The sequence below is a fragment of the Nuphar pumila genome, chromosome 4 (assembly GCF_984573655.1).
Source record: "Nuphar pumila chromosome 4, dmNupPumi1.hap1.1, whole genome shotgun sequence".
NCBI lineage: Eukaryota > Viridiplantae > Streptophyta > Magnoliopsida > Nymphaeales > Nymphaeaceae > Nuphar > Nuphar pumila.
Window position 1 is genome coordinate 59,939,146 of NC_143252.1, and position 12,929 is coordinate 59,952,074.

Here is a 12,929-nt window from a genome sequence, read left to right on the forward strand (position 1 = left end):
CTCAGGTTTATACCCTTATCCTGATCGGGTTGAAAATGGAATACCTCATCAAAGGAGGCTCAGGTTTGTACCCTTAACCTGATCGGGCAGAAAATGGAATACCTCATCAAAGGAGGCCCAGGTTTATACCCTTAACCTGATTGGGCAATGAAAATGAAATACCTCATCAAATGAGGCTCAGGTTTGTACCCTTGACCTGATTGGGTGAAAAATGGAATACCTCATCAAAGGAGGCTCAGGTTTATACCCTTAACCTGATCGGGCAGTGAAAATGAAATACCTCATCAAATGAGGCTCAGGTTTATACCCTTAACCTGATCGGGCAAAAAATGGAATACCTCATCAAAGGAGGCTCAGGTTTATACCCTTAACTTGATTGGGCAGAAAAATGGAATACCTCATCAAATGAGGCTCAGGTTTATACCCTTAACCTGATTGGGTAGAAAATGAAATACCTCATCAAAGGAGGCTCAGGTTTGTACCCTTAACCTGATCGGGCAAAAAAAAAATGGACGGAATCCTCGAAAGAAGAGACCGTGATGGAACCTTCGGATTTCCGCACAATGAATCCGATAGGGGTTTTGCAAAATGAAGGAAATTGGGGTCCCTACAGTTTGAAAAGGGATTGATTTTGGGCGCCTCATTGCTGAGACTAATTAACTTTTGAAATTGCCTTTTGCTGAAATTGGTGGCTTAACCTCAAGCCGAAATTGGACTGTCTATGGTGGGACAGTGGGGACACAGGGAAGTGTGCGAATCTGAGAGCCCGTGCGCTCAGATTATACCAAAGAAGGGAAGGAATCTTGAAAACTCCCGTTATCAAGTCCTAAAAGGGATAACAACTGATGTCAGGATGTGCCAAAGATGAACCTCAAGCTCTCGCTTCACGCCAAGATAACTAGAAAATATTGTCAAAATGTTGAAAATCATTGTTGATTCAAAATAATTCAAAGTGATGTGCATTGTTATGAAAGTATTCCCTCTTTTCTACCTGAAGTATTACCTCCGACTGTGCTTAACTCCGTAGAATCAAGATTCGAATTCAAATTGCTTGCGATTGACTTTCTTTCAAGGAAGCTATCAATTTCCTTGATATGGACGGAAAAGAAAGTATTCTTGATATTGCGAGAGCTATTGGTGAAAGAATATTGATAAAAGAATTTCACAAAATTAAAGAAGATTCTTGATAGATTCGGCAGTCTGATATCCTGGGATTCTTTTCTCATGATAATCTTTCTGCACTCTTTTTGACAGAATTGGAGCTCTCTTGGATTTTTCGGGAATTGCATCATCCTTCATTTTGGAGATGTCCTGACTTGTCTCTCTTTTTTTTTTTTGGAAGGGTACGTCACAAACTCCTTCATCTCAGAGATGTTCCGATCCTTCTTTTCTCTCAGGGATTATCTTGATAGTTATTGGCTCTTTGGTAGGAAATCTCTTGATGATAGCTGGAATTAAATATCTTTTAGGGTTTGTCGGTAGGCTCATCACACTCGTCTTCATCTCGACGGTGATCTGAACTTTCCCTGGAAGGATCCGTCACAAACTCCGTCATCTTGGAGATGATCCAAATCTTCTTTTGCCCCGGGGGTCGACTCGCTTAATTCGCCTTCATCTTGACGACAATTGAGAGATCCCTTTTGCAGATATTTAATTGCAGCCTGGGTGTTTGAGGAGATATGGAAATTGAGTGGATTTTTCTGTATCACCCAGGATATTTCGACTGCTTTATTTTTCAAGAATGATTTTTAAAAATGTGCCATTGACTGCGATCAATATCAATCACTCATGGCTTTGCAACAACATTGAATTCTCTTTGCTGGCCATATCGCGGATTTATTCTTCATCCTTTTGGTTGTCCAATAGAAAGATTTTGAACTTTGAATCCTTTTTCGCGAAAGCATCGTCCTTTCGGAAGTAATAGTGGAGGTATTCTGAAGTAATAATTTTGTGCAATAAAGATTTTTGAAATCAACAAATATTTAATGACAAATTGGCAAAATTTTCTTGAAATCCTTTTGTGAAAGCGAGCATTTGAAGCACAACGCAACACATCCATGACAAAAATTCTCTTCTCCTTTCCCCAAAGGAGAAGATTCAGAAATTAGAATTGGGAATTACTCCTCTCTTCCCTGAAGAGGAGGTGTTTGCAAAACGAACTTTCGAAGAGAAATTAAGCTTTCGTCAAAACTTCCTAACATTAGGCTTCTCTTATGGAAAGGGGGCCAGAATTGGTGAGGTTGGTAAATTGGTCATGAAGGAACGAGTTCATCACACTCTCCCTGAAAAGAGGGTCCTTCATGATGAAATGGCCTAGTCTGAAATTATGGGGCCACAAGGAAAGCAAGTCTCCGTCGAGTCTCTCCCTATACAAAGGGTTCCTTGTGTGAAATTTGGAATTTTGTTTTGCAAACGGTTCACAAAGACACGAGTCCCTTCAAACTCTCCCTGAAAAGGGGCTAAGTGAACGAATTGGATAGCATGCGAAAAGAGCGAGCTCCCTTGAACTCTCCCTATACAAAGGGTCTCTCACAAGAGAAAATGATTGAAATTGGTATTGGGTGACCAAAAGGTCGAAATTTGGAAGGAGAAGAAATTCGAGTCGGAACTCGAATCCTGAAGGAAACTAGATTAATTGGAAGGAAAGGAAATTCAAGTCGGAACTCGAATCCCAAAGGAAAACCAGATTATCTAGAAGGGAAGGAAATTCGAGTCGGGACTCGAATCTCAAAGGAAAACTAAACCGGTTAGAAGGAAAAGAATTTCGAGTCGGAACTCGAATTTCTGAAGGAAAACTAGATCGATCAGAAGGAAAGAAAATTCGAGTCGGAACTCGAATCCCAAAGGAAAACTAAACCGGGTAGAAGGAAAAGAAATTCGAGTCGAAACTCGAATTTCTGAAGAAAAACTAGATCGATCAGAAGGAAAGGAAATTCGAGTCGGAACTCAAATCCCAAAGGAAAACTAAACCGGTTAGAAGGAAAAGAAATTCGAGTCGAAACTCGAATTTCTGAAGGAAAACTAAATCAGTGGACACTGAATTTTAAAGTATACCAGTGTAAACACCGGATTTTGAAAATGTGCCAATACAAGCATTATGTTTTGAAAAATTACCAGTACGAATACCGGGTTTCGGAAGATTACCAGTACGAGCGCTGGATTTTAGAAAATTACCAGTACGAGCACTGGATTTTGAAAGATTACCAGTACGAGCACTGGATTTTAAATGGTTACCAGTACAAGCACTGGGTTTTAAATGATTACCAGTACGAGTACTGGGTTTTGAAAGTTTACCAGCACGAACACTGGATTTTGAAAGTTTACTAGCACGAACATTGGATTTTTGAAAAATTACCAGCACGAACACTGGATTCTGAAGAATTACTAATTGATTTTGATGGAAAATTTTCAGTCTTCACCCTTACGACAACTTGGACAACTGTCGGGGCCTCAGAATTTATCCCTTATCCTGAATGGGGAGTTCGATGCAAATGCAAATCGATGCAGATGAATGCAAATGAATGCATGCAAATGCAAATGAATGTAAATGGGTGCACATGTGTGCAAAATGAGAGATTTGTTTGATCCTGCCTGCATACAGGATGTTTTGAAGACAATTTTCAAAATAATGCCCCAGTGTAATGGGGGAGTAAGATATTGGATGAAAGGATAAATAATTGATATTTGAGGAATGTTCTCTGAAGATAACAGTGGAAAGATTGACGATGTTCTTCTTGATGAATTCGGGAGACACTCTGAAAGAGGTTACTCTTTGTAAAAAGACATTTTGTAAAGAAGGAGAAATACAAAAGATGATGCCAAACTATGAGGAAGATTGATAATTTTATTGATGAAAGAGATGAGACCATGCCATCCATACAAAATAACGAAAGCAAAATGCAAGAATGAAAGAGTGATGGCCTTGTCGCTCTTAGGGTGCTGATGAGCTGGCTGCTTTATCTTCTTCTTTGCCTTCCACAAGGATATTTTTATCGATATAGTCTTGAATAATATTCCTGAGAACGAAGCAGTACTCGGTATCGTGCCCCATGGCCCGATGAAACTTGCAGAATTGATCTTTAAATCTTCCCCTAATGATAGGAGGATCATCGACTCTTGGGAGCTTAATCATCTCCTTGGCCAACATAACTTCAAGGATTTCTTCACGCGGTTGATCTAGGAGAGTAAAGTCACGTTTAAAACTCCAGTTGTCGTGCTTTAACTTTTCTTGATCTTTCTCTTTATGCTGAGGACTAGATTGAAGAGGCTTATCATTGTTGGAGAACTTTCCTTTTTGGCCCTTGGATCCCTCTGAAGGATGATCATAATTTTTCTTGTTGCTTTTGCTATCATTGGCAGAGAGAGTGAAATGAGACTTCGGAGATCTTACTGTATCTTTCGCGAGCATGTATTCCAAAAAGCTTTCAAATATTTGATCCAAAGGGGCCATCTTGCGGTCCTGATTTCGATCATCACACTGCACCTCTTGTCGAGTGTTTGATTTCTGCTGAGATTTGGATAAGACAGTCGATTGGTATTCTTTCTTATTCTCAACGAAGAAATTCTTGTCGATATGATCTTGGACAATGTTCTTGAAGACGAAACAATGGTCGGTATCATGTCCTACTGCCCTATGAAATTTACAGAATTGATCCCTGAATTTTCCCATGACTGTGGGAGGATTTGCGACTCTTGGGAGTTTTACCAATTCCTTGGCCAACATATATTCAAGGATTTCGTCGAGAGGCTGCTCGAGAGGAGTAAACTGGCGATTGCAATCCCAACCGTCCCGCTTTATCTTTTCTTTCTGCTGACTCAATTTTCCACTCTGCTTTAAAGATTTCTCTTTCTGACTTGTGTGATTGCCTTTGTTATCCTTGCACCCCTCGCGGTGGGCCTTGACAGAATTTGTCTTTTTTGAATCTTGATTATTCCTGACGGGAGTGATGCTCTTGCAGAAATCTTTGCCCGTGAAGACCTTCTTGCCCTTGTCGCGGGCTTCCAAATCTTTAATCTTCTTTTCCATTTCCTTCAGTTGTATTTGGATTGGATCATCCATTGCTTGATTATTCAATTTATAGGCTGTCCCTTGCCTATGAGGAGATCTTTGAAGTGCTTGCCAGACTTCATACTCTTCATCAGTGTTACCTACCGATCCTGATTCATCCGATGTATCTTCCCGTTGGATATGTTTCTTGGATAGCTTCAGAACTTTCCTGACTGCCTGGTCTTTCGCCTTCTGCTTAACCCGAGTCTTTTCTATACTAGTTTCAGTTTGTTCTGCCAGCATCTTGGTCATCATTTCTTTGAACATAACATACATTCGGGGATCGATGCCATCATCCGCTTGCTGACTCTGACTTCTGACTGATCGGAGTGAATCCATTTCCTCTTCTGAAGCGATCGAGTATGCCACACCTTCTATTGATGCAGTTTTCTTTTCGGACCTTGTCTGAACCACTGAGTATCACGAATGCTCTTTTGAATGTTGTTAATGCTCTATCTGCAAGGCAAAACTGATGGTTAGGCTTCTGAAGGAAATTTGGTTGGAGGAAAATATTTGTTGAGAATTTTGGTAGACAATTGAAAGAGTATCCCATTACTAGGGATTGAGTCGTCGCTGGAATTGCGCTGTTATTCTTTGGAAATATGCCTTGTTACCTAGGCGAGGTCGTCAAACCAAAGTGAAATGAAGATTAAAGGAACTTTATTGAAAATATGATTTTAATAATACACTTGACAGAGGGGAGGGGGACGGACAATTTTCCACCACTCCTGATAATCAGAGGACACTCGAGGACCAGGAAAAATAGTGAGAGTGACAAAAGAATTCCAGCCATGTCTGGCAGAATGGTATGCTCCGGACCACTGATCTGATGCGAGATCGAATTCTGGCAGAACCTCTGCTAGTGGACGAATCTCTACGCACTTCTGCCTCTGAGAGAACTGCCTGACACACCGCTCGGGATGATAGTATACGCAGAAGAATGGGCCAAGTAGTCTGAATCGCTTGTCGTATGCATAAGTGTATCTAGGAGGTGATTTCTGACGATCAAAGTAGTCCCATACGACTTCTTCCTCCTGAAGATTATCGATCAAGAACCGGTATCGAGCAATTGGAAGACGCTTTTCACCATGATGTCTGAATGAACTGGCTCGAGCTGGCACATGCTGGAGGAACCAAGACTGCAAGGCATAGGTGCATCCTTCGACTAGGATCGACTCTCCGAGTGTGAAACGACTCAACCCTCGGTACAGGAAGGCGAGTGCGGCCATGGCTATCGAGAGGTGGCTGGTCTGTCGACTTCCCCATCTCCTTAGAAGCTGAACTATTCTGATATCCATATAATTTCGTCCATTGGGGAAGAAAGCTAATCCCACCGTGCACAAAACCATCGCGTGCTGAATTCTCTCTCGAGCTGTCCTGGACAACGAGCTGACTTCTGCAAATGTTCCATACTGTCTGTAGATTTCGAGCAGGTCCACGTATTCGTTTCCATCCTCCTCTATCAATGGCCAAGACTTGCGTCCTGTCATGCGAGCTAAGGCATCCTTAGGGTCTAGACCCTTAACATTAATCAAAAACTGTTTCTCCAATGGATCTCCAGGCTGACCGGCTGGCTCGGGCAATCCCATAATCTCTGAAAATTCATCTATCAGTACTGTCATCTCGCCCCACGGGAACCAGAAGGTAGAAGTGCTCGGATTCCACCGCTCTGCTAGTGCATGGATCAAGCTGGCGTTGACTGTCTGCTTTACCACTGCGGACGCCAGTTCCAATCCACACTCGTCCAGATGGTCCGGAAACATACGAGAGAAGTTCTTGAACCATGAATAATACCACCGGGGAAAGAAAGATCCGGTGCTGAGGACTCGATGTTCGGGAAGACTTTGTCGCACCTCGTAGGAGATGTGACCCTCGGGGAAGACTGAATCAAGCTGACTGGATGCCATCGGACTGAAAGACATGGAAATAAGACTTGGAAAATACATGAATTTTGAGGAAAATGCAGGCAGGATAAAAATAAAGCAGGAAATTCGAGATCCAGAAGACAGGAAAGATGAGAAATCACCTGGAGTTTTAAAGGAAATTAAGGGAAATTTGGAAAATCATCCAGGGTTTGATGAAAAATGGAAAATGAAGTATTTGAAAAAAATTGTCCAAGGTTTTAGAACATGGACAGTACATGGACATAGATTGGGGAATTTTGAGAAAATCGTCCAGTATTTTTAGAAAATTGGGGAAAATATGGAAAATAAAAGGAGATGACTATAACATATTCAATCACATTCTGCACAAACAAGTATGCACAAACAGCATTCCCTAAAAGCTGACTCTAGATGCACAAATTTTGAAATGGCTGTAGGACCTTAATCCTAACTCTAAGGTTCAGATCAACTGTATCCAATCCAGTTATGCCTATATACTCAAGCCAAGGCTCGATGTACGTGGCATAAAATCAATTCTCCGGTTCTAGGTTCAAGTTTTCCAACATCCTTGAGCACCTGCCGATATACGTTGGACTATGGCCCTTGGTACGTGGCAGGGGGGTTTTCACCCAAATAGGTGGCCCAGTTGTGAGGCTCTGTCCCGAACTATGGTTCTGGAAGAGAGCCCAGCAACGTGAAGACCGGGACAATATAGGTGGGGTGATTTTTTTGAAAAACATGAGCACATGCAATCAAACAGAAGGCTCTAAGTCCTAAAGAGATAGAATTTTGAAATATTTGAAGAAGCAAACATTGTTTTCATACAATTCCTAAATTGAGGAGTGTTGTATTAGACCTAAGTCTATGTGAGCATGAATAATTCTCCTCAATATGGTCCTACCAATCCACACCTAGTCTATATGCATTCCATGTCAGCTGGGTTCAAGTCTAGGCTCCTCAGTTCACATGATATCAGGAATCAAAGCTGACATTCAATAGAACATAATTTTGATAATTGAGCTAAGTTAAAGCACATAATTGATCAGGCGAAGACAGGTCCCATCACGGTCGCCAAACCTGTTATCATCGCAAAATTTTTAACTTTTTGCGAATCAAACTGACCTTTGAAAAAGATTTTTGAAAATAACTCGCCTCCGTTTTTAAAATGCGGGAAAATTCCGCAGAATGGGACTCGCCTGTCGGTACGAGGTTCAACCGTTCCTGCCACCTTTAACAGGGGTAATTGAACCAAGGATCAATCTTATGCTCTACTCTATTCAACTTGTCTAAATCATATTCTAATTTCTAAATGCACAAAGAATCAGGCATGTGCTATGAATTTTCAGAAAATGCACATTTGAAAACATGATGTTTGCTTTGAATGATTGAAATTTTTAGAAAATGTAAATCTTGGAAATGATATCACATGAGAAATCGTGAAATGGGATTTGAAATATACTTTTGAGAGAAATAAAAATCGATTTTGAGGAATCCTTGACATTTGGTGAAAATCGATTCTGAGAGACTTGGTTTCTCTTAATTCAAACTTGGAAATTGAAATTCTAACTTAGCAAATTTGAATTTGGAACTTGGGAAATACTTGAAATATCCTTTGAAATTCAATGTCTTTGGGAAAATCGATTTTGCTATAAGACTTAGGAGATTTTGAGAAAATGAACTTCTTTGAATTGAAATTTGAATTGGAATTGGCAAATGCATGAAATGAATGAATATGATTTTGAGGAATTGAGAAATACTTTTTTGTATTTTTGAGAAATGCAGTGCATTTTTGAAGTTAGCCTAAGAGTGTAGGCTGAATGTGGCTAATGTGAAGATCATAAATCTAAGTATCATTCATATTCTGACTATGGCCATAAATACAAATTCCACCAAGTTTATAAACTTCATAGAAGCTAGTGCATGTGCCATTCGTGTAGACCATGGTGAATTTGTAAAAATATGCATGAATCATCATCCATCACACATTAAAATTATAAAAATAAACTATATGCAATGCAACCTAAGCTAAGCAGGAAATGTAAATTCTTATTCCAAAGTTTAATTACAAATTACATCACTATTGAAATTTAAATACATGAAAAATAAAGTCTTCAATGTACCTGCAAAACTAGAGAACTTGGTTAATGAATATATGTTGGCTTTTCTAGATTTATCCAACAATATCAGGAAATTGTTGGATTTTGCTAGATATAAGCCTCTTCCTTGATTCCCTTAAATAAAAATGATAAAATATGAAATAAAATTGAATAAATATGAAAGAGAAGATATGGAATTTCGAAATTGGGGTCAAAATGACCAAAATACCCCTAATAATAAGACTATGGCCTTGAAATTAGGGTTTTTGAAAGATATTTTGATAAAATGCAAATTTTGAAATTTGAATGGAATAAACTCAAACCAAATATGCTATGACATGATTAAAAATATGAAATTAGGGTTAGGGATTTCGAAATTTAGGTCAAATGACCAAATTGCCCCCGATAGCAAGACTATGGCCTTGAAATCAGGGTTTTTAGAAATAGATTTTGGTAAAAACTTAGGTTTTATGCACTAAATGAAATCAAATAAGCAAAAAATTAAACCTAAAGCATCCTAATATGATTATGAACATGATTAAACCCTAAAAATATATGCTTATGCACGAAAATCCAATAATATCACAAAAACTGTGATTTTAGCAGTGTTTTTGGATCTTTCAGGAACCCAGTTTTGCAATTTGCTTAATTCAGCCATCAAATGGATTCCAAAATCCATACAAATTGGTACCTGCACTTGTTATAACCCTAATGTCGAATTGGAATTATAAAAATAATTTTTTGACATTAAATTAATCCGAAAATTGCATTAAACCCTAAAATATGCTATTTTTGACCTAATTCACCAACCAGTCTCAGTCCAAGACCTGAACCAGAGGTCAAATCTCCATGGACTTTTATGAAATTTTACATAGACTAACTAAGAAGAAAAACAGAGATTTCCCAATTTACAGATCGGAAAAATCATCTCCGGTTAGGGAGAAACCCTTCCGGCAATCTGAGCTAAAATATATCACTCTTAACAGGGATTAAAAGAGCTATTCCAGATTGAAAATACAGACATAAATATCAATCCTAAACAATCTCTGAAATTTTAGGGGTGAACATTAGACAGAAAAATAACAATACTCACTTTTTACAGATCTAAAATCGGATCTGTGGTTTGGGATTTATGACTGACATAAGTCTGATTAGGGTTTTGGTAAACCCTAACGAGTTTTAAATTTAAAAATAGATTCTCTAAAAAGGGAAAAATACTAAACAGTGATCAAAAAATCCGAACATTTCACAGCAGACAAATCTTTTCAATGTGAATCCATAGCACTTTACAGATCTAAAATCGGATATAAGATGAGAGAAATATCATCACAGCAAGTTACCTTCTTGATTTTAACCACGATTTTAATGCTTTAAAAACCCGATTTGATGTCTGATTTTTTTGACAGGGTTCCCGAGATCCAAAGCCTCTGATTTTTCTACAGTAACTCAATAACTCATGCATGCACCACATATAAAAAAATCAGAAATAAACAATGAGTGCTTCCATCCGAAATAACATCATCTTTACTGTTCTAAACCTAGAACACACAGAAATTTAAGAAACTTGAAAAACCATGCATTAACTAATGTAAATAAATAAAATAAACCATAAAACAATAAATAAAACTTATTTCAAAGCTATAGAACGTAAAACAAACATGAATAAACCATGAAAATAAAATAAAAACAGGGAATCGATGGCTGGAATTTGATATCACCTTTAAAACATAGATTTAACCCATTAAAAAGGGCAAATCATATATTTTATTGGTTATTAATGCAAAGAATCATATTAAAATCAATTCTAATGGATTAAAATCTCTGTAAATCACCCAAAACAGGGTTGGATCACCTTATTGGATTGTTCTTGCTGATTCTTGATGGTTCTTGAGGTTGAATCCATGGTTTAATCCATGAAGATGATGGTACCAATGACTAAATCATGTTTAAAACAATGAAAAACATTAAATAAAAACTAAAAATTAGAGAAAATAGTTACCTTGAGGTTGCTGCAATGGAGGAAGGGCTGGAGAGGAGAGAGAAGCTCCAAGAATCCAAAGGAAAGCCAATTGGGAAAATCGACCCCCCTATGGAGACTATTTATAGAATTTTTTTAGGTTTAAAAATTGGGAATTTTGAATTTTTTGGACTCTAACAAGGGGGGGGGCGATTTTGGGGTGGAGTTACCTAACTACCCCTAGTCTAAATTATCCTAAATAGTTCCTAATTAACCCCTAGCTAATCCTAAAAATCCCCCAAATGTGGTGCCACTTGGCATTCTCTCACATTGGGTTTTTAAAACACTTTTAAAAACCTTTAAAAACACTAGTTTTAAAAACTAACTTTCAAAAATGAGTTTTTCAAAAGGGTTTTGACTCTTCTAAACCTCTAACACTAACCAAGACATCAACTAACCCTAGTCTAGCCCTGACTTACTCGAATATGGCGCCACCCCGAGTGGGCCCTACTTGAGTTTTTCAAAAAGCAATTTTAAAACTTGAAATTGAAGGAGTTTTCAAAAGCAAACTTTGAAATTGAAATTTTTGAAATGATATAGGATCCTAACTGAATTAGAATTCCTCTGGATATGGTGCCAACTGAGTGGGCCCACCTCGAGTTTTTGAAATAAACACTGAAAATGGCTTTGAAAAAGGGTTAAAATTGACATTTGAAATTCAAGATTTTTGAAAATAGGGTCTTATGCGAACTGGAACTCCGAGTTAGAGTCCTGAACTCTTAGGACTCTGAGATTTTAGATTTTAAAAGCCAAATGAAAGAATTTTCAAAAGATTTTATCAAGAAATGATGAAATAAGTCAGAAAACACAGTCAGGGTTAGATTCCTAACTCGACCGAACTCTAAAATAGAATCCTGAACTAACTGGACTCTGTAAAATGACCTAAATTTCGAAAACAAACAAAAAAGATTAAAAATGGAAGTAAAACAGACTTCAAAACAGACTCCTGACCGGATCAGGTCTCTGAGACAGAGTTCTGATCGGACTGAAACTTTCAAAATTTTGAGAAATTTGATGAATAGAGGAATTCAGAAGCGACACCACCTCAATGGGTCTCATCTGTGAATTGAAATCGATTAAAATTTGAATTTGAAATGAATCCAGATTGTTTTCTTGAGGAAATATTTCGAAATATAAAGTCCTTGGGTTGAAAAATGACAGAGTATTGAATAAAGACCCAGGTTTTGAAATTGATTTTGAAATAAAAGCTTTAAAATTCAAATCTGGATTCAATGTTTTGAAATAGGAGTGCTGGATCTCGAAAATGAGATGCAATGACCTGCAATGCTATGCAATGACATGCAATGCTATGCAGAATACATGCAATGTCATGCAATGATCTGTAATGATTTATGAAATGGACAAACACTGGATGAGGGTGAAAATTTGGGGTGTTTACATTCATGCAATGCGATGCAAAGACATGTTTCAGTGATATGTCACTCTGAGCTTAGACTTGGCAATTCTAACTTTTTGTCCAGAAAGAGGATTTTGAAATTTTGCAATTTGAAGATGTCTCTGAACCTAAATATAGAAATTTTGAGGCTCAAGAGTGAAATTTAGGACTTTCTGCAAGGTTCAATCTTGGAAAATGACCATTTTGCCCTTCATGGGTTCCGGAGAACCGAAATGGGGTGATTGAGGGCAATGTCATGTAGGTGAGTGAAAATTTGGGGTGTTTACAGATGCCCCTCTTTGCTACTAAGTCGGCTTATGGTCGAGCTTAGTGGCAAAGAAAACACACCAAATTTGGGCTATATAAAAATGCCCCAGTTAGAAGGATCTGACTGGGTATGAAGAAGTTAGCCCGAGGAAGATGGTAGTTATGAAATGGAGAAATGAAGAGGAAAGACTCACTCTGTGAGAGTGAAATTCAAGTTTTTGCC